The sequence below is a fragment of the Macrotis lagotis genome, chromosome 5 (assembly GCF_037893015.1).
Source record: "Macrotis lagotis isolate mMagLag1 chromosome 5, bilby.v1.9.chrom.fasta, whole genome shotgun sequence".
NCBI lineage: Eukaryota > Metazoa > Chordata > Mammalia > Peramelemorphia > Peramelidae > Macrotis > Macrotis lagotis.
Genome location: NC_133662.1, coordinates 105,275,115 through 105,291,802, shown reverse-complemented (window position 1 = coordinate 105,291,802; position 16,688 = coordinate 105,275,115).

Below are 16,688 nucleotides of genomic sequence, written 5' to 3'. Positions count from 1 at the left end.
TTGCCGAGTTGAAGGAGTAAGGTAGAAAAGATGATTGAAAAGAGAGGAAGGGGTTAAATTAAACAGTATTTTAAAATCCAAAAAAAAGGGGGATTTTATAATTGATCCTAGAGGTAATAAGGAGCCTTTTGAGGTTTATTGAGCTGGAAAGTAACAGCTATGTGAAGAATTAAGTGAAGAGACCTAAGACAAGATGAGGATTCTATTGCAACAGTTGAAGAAAGAGGTGATGAGAACCTGCATTATGTGAGTATCAAAAAGAATAGAAATAAGTTTCATATAACTAAAATTAAAAAGATTTGGCAACTGATTAGATATGTGGCACAAAGGAGAATGAAGGGTGAAGGATGATCTCAATGACTAGAAAGATAGAGTCATCTTCAATAGAAACAGGAAAATGCAATACTGGTACATGGGGCAGGGAGGAGGAGATGTCAGATTCTGTTTTGGACATATTGAATTTGAGTGGTATGTAGAGGACGGTCAGAAATTTCCAAGACAATGCAGAACCAGACTCCAGGGAGATTTAGCAAAGTCAAAATATTAGAGAAATACTCCATTTTACCCATTTTTAAGGTCCAAATTAAAATACATTTCATTCATCAAATCCTCCCTCACTGTTTTGTTCCTGGCCATACTAAACCTAACCAGACTAACTATTCATTTACCAAAAGACTTAATAAATACTGTTATTTAATTTCCTGTCTGATTTACTTTCCCAAATAAATTGGAAAATTCTTAATGGCAAAGCTATTTCTTATCTATCTCTTCAAATGAAAGGTAACCTATAAAGTCATGAATTAATATTTTTTAATTCACTAGAATAATTCTGAATAAATTCACTGAGGTATTTGTTTACCCAAATTAGTGGTAAAGGAATGGAATTTAAAAATGGGAATAGGGAGCTAAAAAAATCTAGGGTTGGAATAATAAAAACTTTGTTTCACACCATTGAAATTTGGCAAAATCAAGAGATTTTACTCAACCTAAATAGCAAAGCTTCCATTAAAATTCTGCTCTAGCAGAGCAGAAACTCCTTGTGGTCTGGAGATGATTGGATTCATGCATTGATGGGTATCGCTTCAATTTCCAATTCTTTGCCACTACAAAAAGGGCTGCTATAAATATTTTTCAACATGTGGAACTTTTCCCATTTTCCTTCAAAATCCAATCCAATCCAATAATAGATTTAGGTATAGATAAGACTTAAGTCCCACTTTTCCATTTTAGAGAGAGTCCTAAAGAATGGGTAAAATGACTTGCCCAGGGTCACATGGGCAAGTCCAATTCTGACAGAGGCAGAATTGGAAACCTGGTCTCATTCCAAATTCATCATTCTTCTCATGTGTAATCTCTCAGGCCTCCCTTGGTCTAAAACCAGTGAAATACTTTGAAAATGTACAAGGTAGGCAGCTAGGTGGCACAATGAATAGAACACTGGCCCTGGAGTCAGGAGGAGCCTAGTTCAAATCTGGCCTCAAACACTTAATTATTATCCAGCTGTGTGACCTAGGGTAAGTCACTTAACCCCACTACCTTGCAAACTCCCCAACCCCCAACAAAAAAGTATACAAATGAATCTGGCAAACTTTTGGCATTCCAAATATTTAGAAAATGGTCTGTATGCTTTGCAAGTGTTAGGTGTCTTAGGTGATTTGAAAGACCCAAACTTTATATGGGCATCATTTGTTACTCCTTAGCAGGGTTTGTGTATATTCTAAGATTTTACTTTTGGGGATTTTAAAATTGTTTATGTAGAGATTTCTTGGGAAAATATAAAACTTGAGCTTGCTAAATTTGATCTCATAATTATTATTACTAATTGTCATTAATTTGCAATGCAGTTGGATATTTCACAAATAAATAATTTATAATCTAGAAATGTTAGCCTTCAGTTCCCTAGGGGAGCCTGACTTGGACATGGTTGTTATGATTATCTGAGACAGAAAATTTTCAGACCCAATACTCTGCTAAGTAGCTCTCTCATGTACCCTGCCCCCAAATAGTCTGTAAGCCTGTAAGTGTCCCTATAAATAGTCCACTCTCTGATTGCAAGGTGATTATTGCAGCAGAGTGGGGCTTGGCAGGGGCTGGACACAGTGGGGGGGGTGGAGAAAGGGTATCGGTCAACACCTTTCATGAATACAAGCATATAGGAAAATAAAACTTGGAGGAACATGTGTTGGAATGAAAAAGTCTAAGAGAGTGAAATTATGATTTAAGTATGAAATTCATATCTCTAGACAAACTAGAGGCTAATGTAGTCATAAGGTCTGCAAGGGTTTAGCAGTGACAAGACAACAGTAAGAGAAGAACTGACCAAAGCTATTTTGAGCAAAATTCTATATGTGGGACCTTTGCATCATTGGGCAGTAATGTCCTTCTCAGTTTCTGCAGGGTGTATTCCTGCCCATCAGAATTCAAATTCACTGACATTGTGCTCTCAGAATAACATCCCTGAATACATCCATTGCAAGTGTCATTCTACAGAGCCCAAAGTGATTCAGCCATGTTAGTAAATTCAGATTTAAAGCTGGAAGGGACCCCAGGGAGCATCTACAGCCAAGATGAGTGTGACAAGTAATTATCCCTACTTTGTAGCTGAAAAAGGAAGTAAAGAACTATTAGTTTCTCTTTTGTAGAAGAAGTACAAACTTGTACAACATAATTTGACCAATCTTAAGGGGAATCATTGGTGAAGTAGGGGATTATTTAAAGGAACATCATAGTAACATGATTATTATGTTGAAAATAATAAGATTTTAGCTACATTTGAAGAAATCTTTCCATAAACAACTTCATGCTATCATATATTCAAAATAATCAAATTCAAATGAATCTGTGATCTTTGGGATGTCTGGAACTCAGGAATAAGTGTGTAGTAGACCCTTCTCCCTTTGCCTTCTCCATCTTTACTCCTCCTTCAGCTCCAAGCCATCCTGGTCTAGCAGAGGGAAGACCCATCACCACTCCCTTCTCCTTCATTTCTATCTTTGACCTCACCACCTGACTGAGTTTCCCAGAACCCATCCTAGCTACTTGACTGTTCATATGATGGGTAGGGCTGCTTCAGGCTGGACCTGACTCAAACCAGTCCTTTGTAATTTAAGGTCAATAATGTAACAAAATGAGACACTCACAGATCATTCATCAGTTAACCATAGAGCCAGAACTTAATAGTTCTGCTGTAGCAGAAGAATATTCAACAATGATAGGCACTGAAAAACAACTCAGGTTGATTTGGGTGAGGGAAGCTCAATCAACAATATCAACATCAACAACAAACATGAGAAAGGAAATAAATCATCTCAAAGAAATCTTCGCAAATATATATATAATATATATATATATGTATATATATATATAATATATATATATGTATATATATATATATATCTCAAGGTGTCCATCAATTTGAATGAGGAAAAATATTATACCTTCATTTTCTCTGACATCCAAATTAAATTTGACATTCCTTAAATTAATAATTTTAAAAATAAATTATTCTTTGATGGGTATAGTTTTCACTAGATTGATAAGTACAAAACCCAAAAAGATTAAGAATTCCTTCTCTAAGCAAAGATAATGAGTAAACAATAATTATAACTATAACCCTAGAAAAGAGATTAAAATCCACTATGAAAACTCACTATTAGAAATACTGAAAACATCAATAAAGCAGTAAAATTAGAGCTCTTACTGAAAAATAGTTGTAAAATTTTAACAAAGCAATGGATTCCATCGGAAAAATATTAGGGAAGGCAAAATTCAAAATGTAATGAATCAAAAAAAATTAAGCCTAAAGACAGTAAAATTAGATGAATGTTATAAATATAAAGCAATAAAAGAAGGAATAAAATTTATGTAGTGATTATTATAAGCCAAGCATTGTGTTAAATTCTTTTTATAGATATCCTTTGATCGTCACAACAGTGGATTAGTTGCAATTATCATTCCTATTTTGCAGAAAAACTTTGGTAAACAGATATTAAGTTATTTACCCAATGTAACATATCAACTTACTGTCTGCAGTTGAATTTGAACCCAGATCTTCCTTATTCCAAACCTGGTATTCTCTTTGCTTTGCCACCAGTGGGCTAAATTGAAATTCAAGGATTAAAAAGATTATATAAATAACATTATTCCATCAGAAAATAATGAAAGAGAAAGCCTGAATAATACAGTTCAGAGAAAAAAAAATCAGCCCAAAGGTTTTTAGAATGAAACAACAAAATGAAGATGGATAAAATCCATGGAACTTAAGCACTGGAGAATCTCAGGTTTAATCCGCCCACTAATGTAGTTATCATCTAGAGAACTTTCAAGTTAAGAGAAAATGCAAATATTAGTGAGGAAAAGACAGTTTGTATCTAGAATATGACATAAATAAAAGTAAAGTTATACATAATAATAAAAGAATGTTTTTAATAGAATTAAGGCTTTCCAAGTATTACTTTTAAGAAAATCAGAATTATGCAAAGTTTTTAAATACAAATAAGTAACTTTCAGACTCAACAATAAGAGAGATGATCAAAAGAGAAATTATTAATCAGAATAAAAACAGTAGACATAATAGAAGCCCATGACTTCTGTGTAGAGGTGTTTTGGAATATCCCCCATATATTTATTTGCAATTCACATCCTTTCTCACCTTTAAATTAATATCACAGATTGTCATATTATTGAATTAATTTGGGAAGTCTGCTCATGTCACTCCCTACTCTAAAAGCTTCAGTGGCTTCTTCCTACCTTTTTTTTAGGTTTTTGCAAGGTAAATGGGGTTAAGTGGCTTGCCCAGGGTCACACAGCTATGTAATTATTAAGTGTCTCAGGCCGGATTTGAACTCAGGAATTCCTGACTCTAGGGCTGGTGCTCTTTTCACTTCGCCACCTAACTGACCCTCTTCCTACCTTTAAGATAAAAATGCAACCTCTTCTAATTGGCCTGTAAGGTCTTTCAGTCCTTCCACAACATATTTTTATAGTATTTCTACAATAAATAATGATTTCACAGTATTTCCCTCACATAAAAGTAACAATCCAAAAAAACTAATTTAGTTGCTATTTCTCATACCTGAAATTCAATCTCTAGTCTCAATGAATTTGTACAGGCTATTCTCCTTGCCTGAGAAAATCTCACTCCTAACTTCTTCCTTGTGGAATTCTAAGACTCAATCCAAGTGCTGCTACCTGTTGCTAGATACATTTCCTGACTCCCCAGTTGTTAGTTCTACCTCCATGAAAACTATTTTATAATTATTTTATCTATATGTTATATTTACTTATTTGGACACTCATTGCTTCTACCAACAATATTTGTTAAGTTCCTTGAAAGTAGGGATTATTTAATTTTTTTTGTTGATGTATGCCAGAGGTTAGCACAGTGACTAGTAAAAAGTTGGTGCTTCAAAATTTTGATTTAAATTGTCTTGCTGAGTTCTTCATAGAACTTCTCAACTTCCCCATCAGCAAAAGAATGTTATATTAACTCACAGTAATTGCAAAATTATAAAAGATGACAACTATATCAATAGACAGAAAAAAATCCTTGACAAAATATAACATTCACTTATGTTAAAAATAATGACAAGGGGTAGCTAGGTGGTGCAGTGGTTAGAGCACCGGCCCTGGAGTCAGTAGGATCTGAGTTCAAATGTGGACTCAGACACTTAATAATGGCTTAGCTGTGTGACCGTGGGTAAGTTACTTAACCCCATTGTCTTGCAAAAAAAATAAATAAAAAATATAATTACAAAGCAAAAGTATAAAATATTAATTATTATTAATATTAAATATGTCTAGCTGAAACTATGAACTTACTTCAGTTGCAATGGGAAATATTGTAAAATTTTCCCAGTGAGATCAAAAGAGGAACAAGGAAACCTGCCTTGCTTCCCAGTTATTTGACATGATGCTTGAAATGCTAGCTAGAGCAATAAAACAAGGAAAGGATATTAAGGGAATAAGTTCAGAAATAAAGGAGAAAAAATATCTCTATTTTCAGATTATATGGCAGTTTACTTAGAAAACCTCAGAGAATCAACATAAAAATTAATCAAGGCAATGAACAACTTGAACGAAATAGCAGAATATTATAACATATACATAATATAAGATGTATACACAAGGATCAATGACTTTTCTGTGTAGTAATAACAAAACCCAGGAGGAAGAGAAAACCCTTTTAAGATAACAAAATCCAATTAAATACCTCAATTAATTAACCAAGGACTTAAAGAGTTGCTCTAATTATAAACCATGCAAGTAAAGGAAGACAAATAAATAGAAAGATACAGCATTTGTGACCGATCTGAATGAGAATAGTAAAAATATTCAGTATAAAATATTTTATAGGCTTCTTGTCACTTCAATTATATCCATTTAAAAAGTATATATCTTGTATATACTCTTTTGGACATAGTTGTTTATATATTGTCTCCCCCATCCCATCAGATGATGCAGTCCTTGAGAAATGGTAGTAATTTGGGGAGGAGGTTTTTTGCTTTTCTTTATAGCCCTAGCAATTCTTAGTTGACACATAGTGGGTGCTTCCTGTTGACTGATTGAATGACTGAGGTGGAAAGGGAATTAAAACTTGGAAAGGAAATGTGAAGAGGGAGAGTGTGAACAAGGTAAGGGGAGGAACAAAGGATCTGAGTCATGATGATATGTCATTAAAAAGAGATAGCACTTTAAGGTTTGTAAAGCATTTTACAAATATTATCTCCTTTGATCCTCACCACAACTCTGGGAGATGAGTAAACTGAAGCAAACAACTAGGCTCACACAGCTAATAAGGCTGGATTTGAACTCCTCCTGCCCCTTGGTTCAACCTTCTATCCATGCCTAGCTACCTCTAATGATGAGAATAATTGGGATGTATACAATTCACAAAGTATTTATTTAGTGTCAACTATGATCCAGGCATGATGCTAAGACCTAGGAAGACTAAAACAAAAACAGAACAGTCTCTGCCCTGAAAAAGTTTCCATTTTACTGAAAGGAAGAACAAAAGACATAGACAAATACAAAAACATAAACAAAACAAATACAAAGTTTAAAAAACTGGTGGAAAACAGTAGTCGTAGTCAGATTCAAGATTTTTGATATGTATGTGTGTGTGTGTGTGACTATCTATAAATGAGCATAATAAAGAACTATACCATATATGGTTATCAAGGAAGCTTATTTATAGATGTCAGAGTATTAAAGAGAAAAGAAAATCTAAAAAAAACACTTTAAGAATCCAAAGCCAGCTAAAAATATTTGGTTACATACAAATAATACTAATTGAATTTATTTATGAAAATTTTATACTGTTTACATGTAAAGGATTAACTTGTTTAAAAGTACTAGTTTGTTACAGTACTAAGCTCTGTTTATATCTTCAGTCTCTATGCATTGTGATCCTTGCCTCATGTCTCTCACAATTTAAAAATGTTAGAAGTAATACTGTTGCTTCTAAGTCAAAACTTTTTATCCATGAATCCCCATAACATAAAGTATCTTCCACATAATAGACACCTAATAAATATTGTTAAATTGAATTGAATCAAATGCTCTGAATGTCTCATAGAATTTCTTTAACTAATTCCTCTTGATTAGTCCCCTGATTGCCTTCCAGAATCAATTCCATTACCAGATATTCCCCATTTTCAAGTCTTTTTTTTTGTTGTTGTTAATTTGCTTTTGGTCCATCAATATATTCCTTTTCTGGCTATCCCATGCTATTCTGAGGCCTTCATCAATTATTGAGTTCCTGTATGTTCTCTCTCTCCTTTTCCCTTTTCCTTTTTCTCACCCCCTTCTCTCACAGTGTTTCTCTCTCTCTCTCTCTCTCTCTCTCTCTCTCTCTCCTCCCTATGACTTTATCTGTCTCTATCTTTTTCCTCTATACCCCAATCCCTCAAAAAAACCTTTCTTTTTCTTCTTGGTGCAGTAAAAATAACATTGACCTTATAAGCAGAGAACTGGATATGAGTCCTGGATAGGTCACTGACAAGATATGTGACCCTGGTGAAACCACTAAATATTTCCAAGCCTTTGTCCTTATTAAGTTGGATTAGATAATTTCACAGACCCCTTCTGTCTATAAATTCTTTGATATTATGATGCAATTTCATTTCTTCCTAGGAAACTATGGAATTCTTATAAAATACTACATGTACCTGTAGGATAAACTTTAGATTCTCTGAGGTGTTTTTCATTAGCTTCCAACCTCAGAATAACCCTGTTCTATTTTGTCACAATGTCCTGGGACTATACCATCGGTAACTCTATATTTAAATTAATTTAATCAAGGTGAGAGCAGATTAACAAGGGTAACATGACTTCTACATGCCTAAAGTTAAGCTGTCTCAAACTGTTATAATCAATTGGTGGTATGAAACAAGGCTAGAAAATACAGACTACCAGTGACTATAATTTGCCAAAAAATGATTTTTGTTGGAAAAGCCTGGAAGAAAGAGCTTCCAATGGAAAACAGAAGACTGTCCCATGGGAAACTGTACAGCGGAACTAACCCTGATAGAAAACAAAGCCAGCAACCATGGGAGATAAATCAATTATGTGTCTCAATTATAAAGGAGCTAATGAAATATTTCAGTTTTAAGTCAAACAAAACACAATGTTACTGTTTGATAGGGCCCAACTGTAATCCTAGCATGAAGTTTTACTTCCAGAAGGAGATTTGTCGGCTTTGTGTCAGTGATTAATTAGGGGAATTATGCGGTGATGAATGACTGAGTTATAATGGAACAGCTGAGAAGGCAAAATCAGACGAGGAAAAAATGACAAAAAAGAAGTTGCCTAAAAAATTTCCACCATGGAGTTCCCCCCCGCCTGCCACTTTTGATCATAGAGAAAAGTTGGTGTGGGATAAGATGGAACATAGGCCTTGCTTTCCTAATTGGCAAAAGGAGGAGGTTGGTGCAGATGATCCTTAGTCTCTTCCAGATCTAATATTCAAAGATTACATTGCAGTGGCTGAGGGGATGGGGGAGAGGGACCCAATCAACGTGATGAGCTTAATGTGCCATGAGCCTTTGTTTTGGACTTTTGAAAGCATATCCCATAGAACCTCATGTATTCTTAATCTGTGTGTGTTTGTGTGTTTGTGTGTGTGTGTGTGTGTGTGTGTGTGTGTGTGTGTGTGTGATGAACCCCTTTGAGGATCCAGTGAAGCCTATAGACCCATTCCCAGAATAATGCTTTTAAATACACAAAATAAAACATATAAGATTACAAATGAAATCAATTATATTGAAATATAGTTACTCACAAACCTGAGTTAAGAAATCTCAGCCCTGAGAAGAGGTTTCACTGTTGGAGGCTATCACAGAGCAGATGTAATGATGGGAAGAAATTCTATTGCTACCAGGCTATAAATGGTAGCCTTAGAGGACAAGCACCAATGAGAAATTTTCCCCGAATAAATTTTGGGTTGGGATATAGTAAACCAAAGAAAAAGTTATTTTTGCAGTATCTCAAGATTGAACCCCAAACATATAAACCCAGATCTCACACAAACCAGAACCTGAGGTGGTGGGATTGAACATAATTATGATCATTTTAATATTTTAGTTTCTTTGTTATTGTTCAGTCATGTCTCACTCTTCATAATCCCACTCAGGATTTTCTTGGCAAAGATACTTAGAGTAGTTTACCATTTCCTTTTCCGGCCTATGTTACTGATGACGAAACTGAAAATGGAGTTAGGTGACTTGCCCAGGGTCATACCAGATAATAAGTGTCTGAGAGGCTGGATTTAAACATGAATCTTTCTGACTCCAGGTCCAGTTCTCTATCCTAGCTTCCCTTCAATTCCTCTGAAGAGGGCTTTACATTCATTCCATTTCTGAATGGATAAAAATTACTTTCATCCACCATCTTTACCTTCCTTTTCCCCTATCCCTTTATTCTTCTCATTTTATTGGGGAAAGGGAGAGGAAAGGAAAGATTAGTGTTAGGGATTGCATTCTGTTCATATATACTTATAGCAAAGGAACTGAGTCAGAACATAAGTTAACTTTCGCTGGATACCAGCTTGCTCCAGAAACTTGCATGCCACCTCCTAGCTTCTGGATATGTTAACTATCCTTCATCACCTTTAAAATTGCCTGTGCACTCGTCATGGTTCCACATGGTGTCTGGTGAACTGAAGCCTTTTGGAGACAGCTGTTTTTTGTTCCTAGCCTTTTGTTAGCCACTTAGACCTAATACAGAGCACATCTGCAGAACAGGCTACATAAATAATGATAATGAATGGCATTTGGCTGATAATTTCTGGTGTGAAAGGAAACAATCTCTAACATTGACAAGGGTCCTGTGCTGGATTTGGGTTTTTTTTAAGTCTGGATTTTTTTTTAATTTTGGGGTGGGGGTGGCTTTCTTTTGTGGGTTTTTTACTTATTACTTTTATTTTTTCCTTTGATATTTTATTTTAATTTTTCCAATAACATGTAAAGATAATTTTCAACATTCATTTTTTGTAAGATTTTAATTTTTTTCCTACCTCTCTTCCCTCCCCACTCCCAAGACAGCAGTGATATGATACAGGTAAAATATATTTAATCATATTAAATACTGAACTCTGTTATAAGGAAATTTCTGGTGATCCCAAAGAGATCTGTGAACAATTTTGTGGTTTCTTGTTGACAACTACTAAGATGTGGAAGCATCTTAATTTCCATGTCATAGTACTATAGTAGCATGAGAAGCACACTTGTGGACTGTCCTTGAGAATGTTCCAGGAGAAAAATCTCACTGAAATGGAAGTAAAGACATAAGAGCTTCATTCATACCACTTTACTTTTCCACTCTGAGATTCAGTTTTTTCATCTGTCAAAAAGGAGGCATAGCTTACTTACTTGTAGGAGAGGCATTTAGTAAGGGAAACAAATCAAAAGGCTATTGGAATAGTCTTGGCCAGTGGTTTTCAATTGTTTTGGTCTCAGGATCCCTTTACACTCTTAAAAATTATTGAGGACCCACCAAAGGGGTTTATTCAAGTGGATTTTATCTTTCAATAATTACCACATTAAAAATAAAATTATTTTATCTTAGTATCATTATGAAAAGAGTTTTGACTTCGTGGATTCTCCAAACCATTGTTGGAGAATTGCTGCCTTATTTTATTAACTACTGTTAAATCCCATTTACTCTCCCTTCTTCAAACCTTCCCCATTCAAATTCATTTTCCTCACATATGACACTATTTCTAGTCTGCACATCTTTGCACTGGCTTTCTTCTATGCCTGGATTGTATACCCTTCTCATTGCCACCTCTCAGAATCTCTGATTTCCTTCAAGACTCAGCTCAAGTGATACCTTCTACATGAGTCTTTCCTGATGTCTCCAGTTGCTACTGTCTTCACTATCAAAATCGCCTTGCATTCTTTTTTGTCGATATTATGTAAAAACACAAATTATGACCTCATTATTCCAATTCCTATTGGTTCTAGAGTCTATTGTTTCCCTCAAGATTCTAAGGGTAATCTTGAGAAGTTGAGGATTCTAAAATGATTGCCCATGAGCCCCCATCTGATGTGCTTTCTGATGTTACTGAATGAATTATTATCAATGAATTTTTATAAAAGGACATCTACTGAGAAGGTATTATAAGGATCTAAATATAATAATAATCTCCCTGTTACCCAAACCAAGACTCTCTTTAGAGTCCTCACAAGTTCATTGTCAGGTATGGACAAGTCACTCCCTTGCTCAGCTAAACTGTCTCCTTGTCAAGCTGGGTTGGGCAAGTCTCTTCTTAGGTGATTTACTCCTACTTGATGACACTGGTTCTAGAATTTCAGTTGTCATTGTATCATTGTATTGATAAATCTCCTGGTAGGGCATTAGATCTCCTGATCTTATGAGGTTACTCAATTGTCTGAGATCAGGAAAGAAAAATCACAAGAGGAGTTAAGGTGTCCTAGGATTCTATACTTTTATTATATAGAGACTAGGTGATGGGGGCTGGAATACTAGACCACCTCAGTCAATCAGTCAACAAGCAATAAACAACAGTTAGTACATTACTAATTGCTGGGGATACAAAGAAAAGCAAAAACAAAACAAAACAAAACAAGAAAAAAAATTGGGGAAAGACCTAAACTTAATCCAGTTTAAGACACCAGCTGTGAGCTCTTGGTGAAGTCATTTAGTCTCTTTGCCTTAATTTCTCATCTATAAAACAGAGACAATAATAGCATTTATCTGCAGTGTTGCTATGAGGATCAAATGAGATAATATCTGCAAAGTGCTATGTAAATCTTACAGCACCATATAAATGCTCGCCATGATTATTATTAATACAGTCTAAGATTATATTAATTTTATAGCCTCATCATGCTATTGATACATATAGTACTGGCAATCTCCTAAAACCTCTAAGACTTTTCATATCAATTGTGCTTAAGCCAGTTCTCCCTCATCCTATATTTCTGCAATTGGTTTTTTAAATTTATGTGCACATCTCTTCTATTTTCAGAAGGGACCAGACTAGTCATTCACATTAAAAATTTTTAAAAAGGCATATTGTCCATATTATAACCTCTAGTTGTTCAGGTGATTCATGGAGTTTGTCCAGTGGTGTATATATAATTTGTAAAATAGATCTATAATGATTTAGACTTGAATGTAATAGAAGGAAGAAATTGGGCAGGTCTATACATAGATATGAAGCAGAACCTTCACAGATCCCAAGCTGCTCATTGTCAAAAGTCCATTTGAAAAATAATCATATTCTCTCAGTGGTATGTTATTGTCACTCATGGATTAACATAATCCACAAGGAATCAAAATTATAAGTGATCTAAATGTGGATGGAAAGATTCATGAAAGGCATAGATAGGTGGAATAATGTTACCCACAATACTTTGTGCATAAGATGAAGTTTTAAAGGCATCATCTGTATAAAACTTTGACTCTGATGTCAGGAGAATTGAGTTCAAATCCAACTTCAGACACTTAATAGCTGTTTGACCTTTGGAAAGTCATTTAACCACATTGCCTCTCTTGCTCCACTTCCCTTAAAAAAAGCAGATTAACAACTCCAACAAAAGAAAGGCATATATACATAAAATAAAAAGAAAGAAAGTCTAATCGCGTAATCAGAAAAAAAGGCAAATGGAGGGATAGCTCGAGTGCTATACTAGTAGCCACAAAATATTACAAGAACTAGAGAAGGCCTTCTAGGCTTTGGCAAAGGGTGTAGACAGTATATGGAGGATTTAATGAAAGACATGGCTAAGAATTCCATATGTTGAGAAGATGTGGATAGGTGGTATTGGTAAATAGATCTTTTAAAATACTGAAGAAAATTGGGTTTTTACATTTATCTCATTTAAAGAATATCTGAGATTCAATTCAGTTTAATTATATATCTTAAATATCCATTATGTGCAGAGCCCTATGTAGAGGTAGTTTGATATTTTTTTCAGTTCCAGTTCTGTCTGACTCTTCTGGCCCCATTTGGGTTTTCTTGGTAGAGGTAGTAGAGTGTTTGCCATATGGTAGTCAAGATAACAAGATTAATGAGACAGTCTCTGCTCTCATAAGTCTTACAGTTTACTAGAGGATTATGCCATAAATACAGTTAACTACAGAACAAAATAGAATATTATAAGCAAATAAGAAGAATACAAAGCTCTTGGTGATTTTTTAAAATAGTTTTAACAAATCCAATAAAGCAAACAGAGAAGACTTGATAGGATTTTATTGGAAATAGTGGTCATCAAAGAGGGCCATCCAAGCACAAAAATTTGCAGGATCCCAGGCAATGAGGTATAAAAATGAGTAGTAGATTTGGAGTAGTGAAAGGAAAGTAGAATTAATGCAGGGAAATAGGGGTAGTTGGGGAGCATCAAAATATGGAGGTTCTTAAGTCTTTTTGGTGCATCATCTGTCCTAATGAGAGTATTTTTGTACCTTGATTCCATACAACCAGCATGATGAAACAGAGACTGCTACTAATGATATTTTTTTAAAAAAGATAAAAGGGAATATATTAGAAGAAGGAGGCTATCAACACCACACAGTAATTATGAGAGTTTTGCAAGAATTCTGTTGCAAGAATTCTTCTGTAAATCTTGGCAAGAATAGCAGAGAACATGAGGTACAAGGTACAGTAACAAGCTATAAACAAGCAAAAATAGCTGTTTGGTGAACTTCAAATTCTAGTCAATTCAATAAGTAATATTATCTAACAAAATAAAAAATGAGAAAAGTAAACATGGGGGAGGAGAGATTGGACATCACTGGTAGAAAACAGAGTCAGCAGTCCCTTGTGCTGGTTTTCTTGTACATCTGTGATAGATGGCAGCAACAAGGTGTTCAATCCTGTCTGGCCCTGGGGAACAAACAGGGCAAAAATAATCAGAACGCTACTTGTGTAGCTGCTTCTGGAAGAAAAGAGGTGGCCAATGGAGAATTATTTTTCCATTCGATTTGTGTGGATGTCCTCTTCTTGGAGGAAGAAGATAGGTGTGCATTCCACTTTGCATTCTACCCATATTTGAAAGACTTAACAGGAAAGAAGTGAGTCGTTGAAAGAAAAGTACTCTTAAAATCCACAAAACCACAATTTCACTGTGGACCTTAGAGATTACTGGAATGGACCTTAGATATTACTGAGTCCAAAGCCTTCCTTTGACATATTACAAAACTGAAGTCCCCAGTGGGGGAAGATGGCGTGTCCATGGTCACACATGAAGTAAGTGAAGGAATTATATTTAAATTTGATTTCCATTGCAACCCTTTTTCCAATTGTACTCTACCTTTTTTTTTTTTATGAGCAACTAAAAATAGATTTATGGTGAAGTTGACAGAATGTCACATAAAGGCCAAAGGTTTAAAAAAGGTGAGGGGGAGAAGTTAAGGGGTTGCATAAGGGTTGTGGAAATCATCCTGGAGTTTTTATCAGGAAATTTGGATTCCAATACTGGCTCTGACTGATACTTGAAGTCGGTGTGGGGGATGGGAGGAAAGCATTGTGCTAATTGCTCTATAAAGATTATCTCATTTTGACAAGTCACTTAACTGCTCTGGGCCTCAGTTTCTTCATCTTTCAAATAGAAAGCTCTATAATATTTTAGAGGCAGCTAGGTGGACAGTGGATAGAGAGCTGGGCCTGGAGTCAGGAAAACCTGAGTTCAAATGTGGCCTCAGACACCTACTAACTTTGTGGCCCTGGGCAAGTTATTTAACCTCTGTTTCAGCTTCCTCATCTTTAAATGGGGGCAATAACCCAGGATTGTAGTGAGGTTCAAATACTTGTAAAAGGGCTTAGAGCTTTGCCAGGCAGTCAGTGTTAGATAAATGTTTATTTCCCTATTCTAGCCATTCTGGAGAAAAATTTGAAATGATGTCCAAAGGGTCATAAAACTAGGCATATCCTTTGACCCAGAAATACCATTATTAGTTTTTTATCTAAGAAATAAAAATAAAAGGAAAAGTGATTCATATGTATAAAATTATTTATTTTATATCTTTTTTGTGGTGGTAAAGAATTAGAAATTGGAGGAATATCTATCAATTGGGAAATGGCTGAACAAGTTGTGTCATATGATTGTTATGGAATACTATTGGGCTATAAGAAATGATGAGCAGGATGGTTTCTGAAAAACTCATTAAGACTTAAATAAACTGATGCAAAGTGAAGTGAACAAAACCAGGAGAACATTGTACATAATACTGGATGATGACCAACTGTGAATTACTTAACTATTCTCAGCAATATAAAGATCAAAGACAATTCTAAAAAAAACTGTGTGAAAAAATAATATCCATCTCCAGAGAAACAACCAATGGAATCTGAATGCAGATTGAAGCATATGGTTTGTCTTTTTAAGTATTTAAATTTTTCTTGTTTTTAATCTGTTTTTTTCATAACATTATGAATATGGAAATATGTTTTGCATGAATGTATATGTATATCATTAGTAAACTGCTTGCTTTCTCAATGGTGATGGGGGATGGAAGGGAAAGTGGAAGAGATTTTGGATCTCAAAATTATAAAAATAAAGATTAAAATTATTTTTACATGTAATTGAAAAACTAAGATATTTTTTTAAATTCCTGTCCCAATTTCTCTATAGAAATTGATATGAATCAATAGAAATTCTATTAACTTCAGTGGGAGAAGAATTAGAATTATATTATTAAACACTTGCCTCATATATTTTTTAAAGAGGTTTATGAAGAGGAAATTGGATAGATATGAAAGCAGATTGGAAAAGTTAAAAAAAATACTATAAAAGTAAGGTAGCAACAGTATTGCTATCATTGATAGGAATATCTTCTTGAAATGGGACTTATGGAAAAAGTGTGAATAGACTGTCTCCATCCCCAAGGCAGTGAGTCAACTACTCCCGGGAATGTAGATGTGGCTATCTGACAAGTATCCCCAGAAGTGGCAGCAGTTGACAGCTAGAATTCCAAGAATGAATGAATAAGCTTTGGTATGTGTTTGGGAATCCTTTTGCAAAGGGTAGATTCTGCAAATAGCAAAGTTGGATGGTCCCAGAGAAATTTAATTAGCCAGAAGTCAAGTTTGTGGGTCCTATAGCACTTCTTTAACCATGAATGAACAAATTGAAGGAATTTTAGACGCTGAATTCAAAGAGAGAACTAGTAAATCACAAGAGGCAATTACTAAAAAGTTACTAAAAATATTAGATGTCTATATA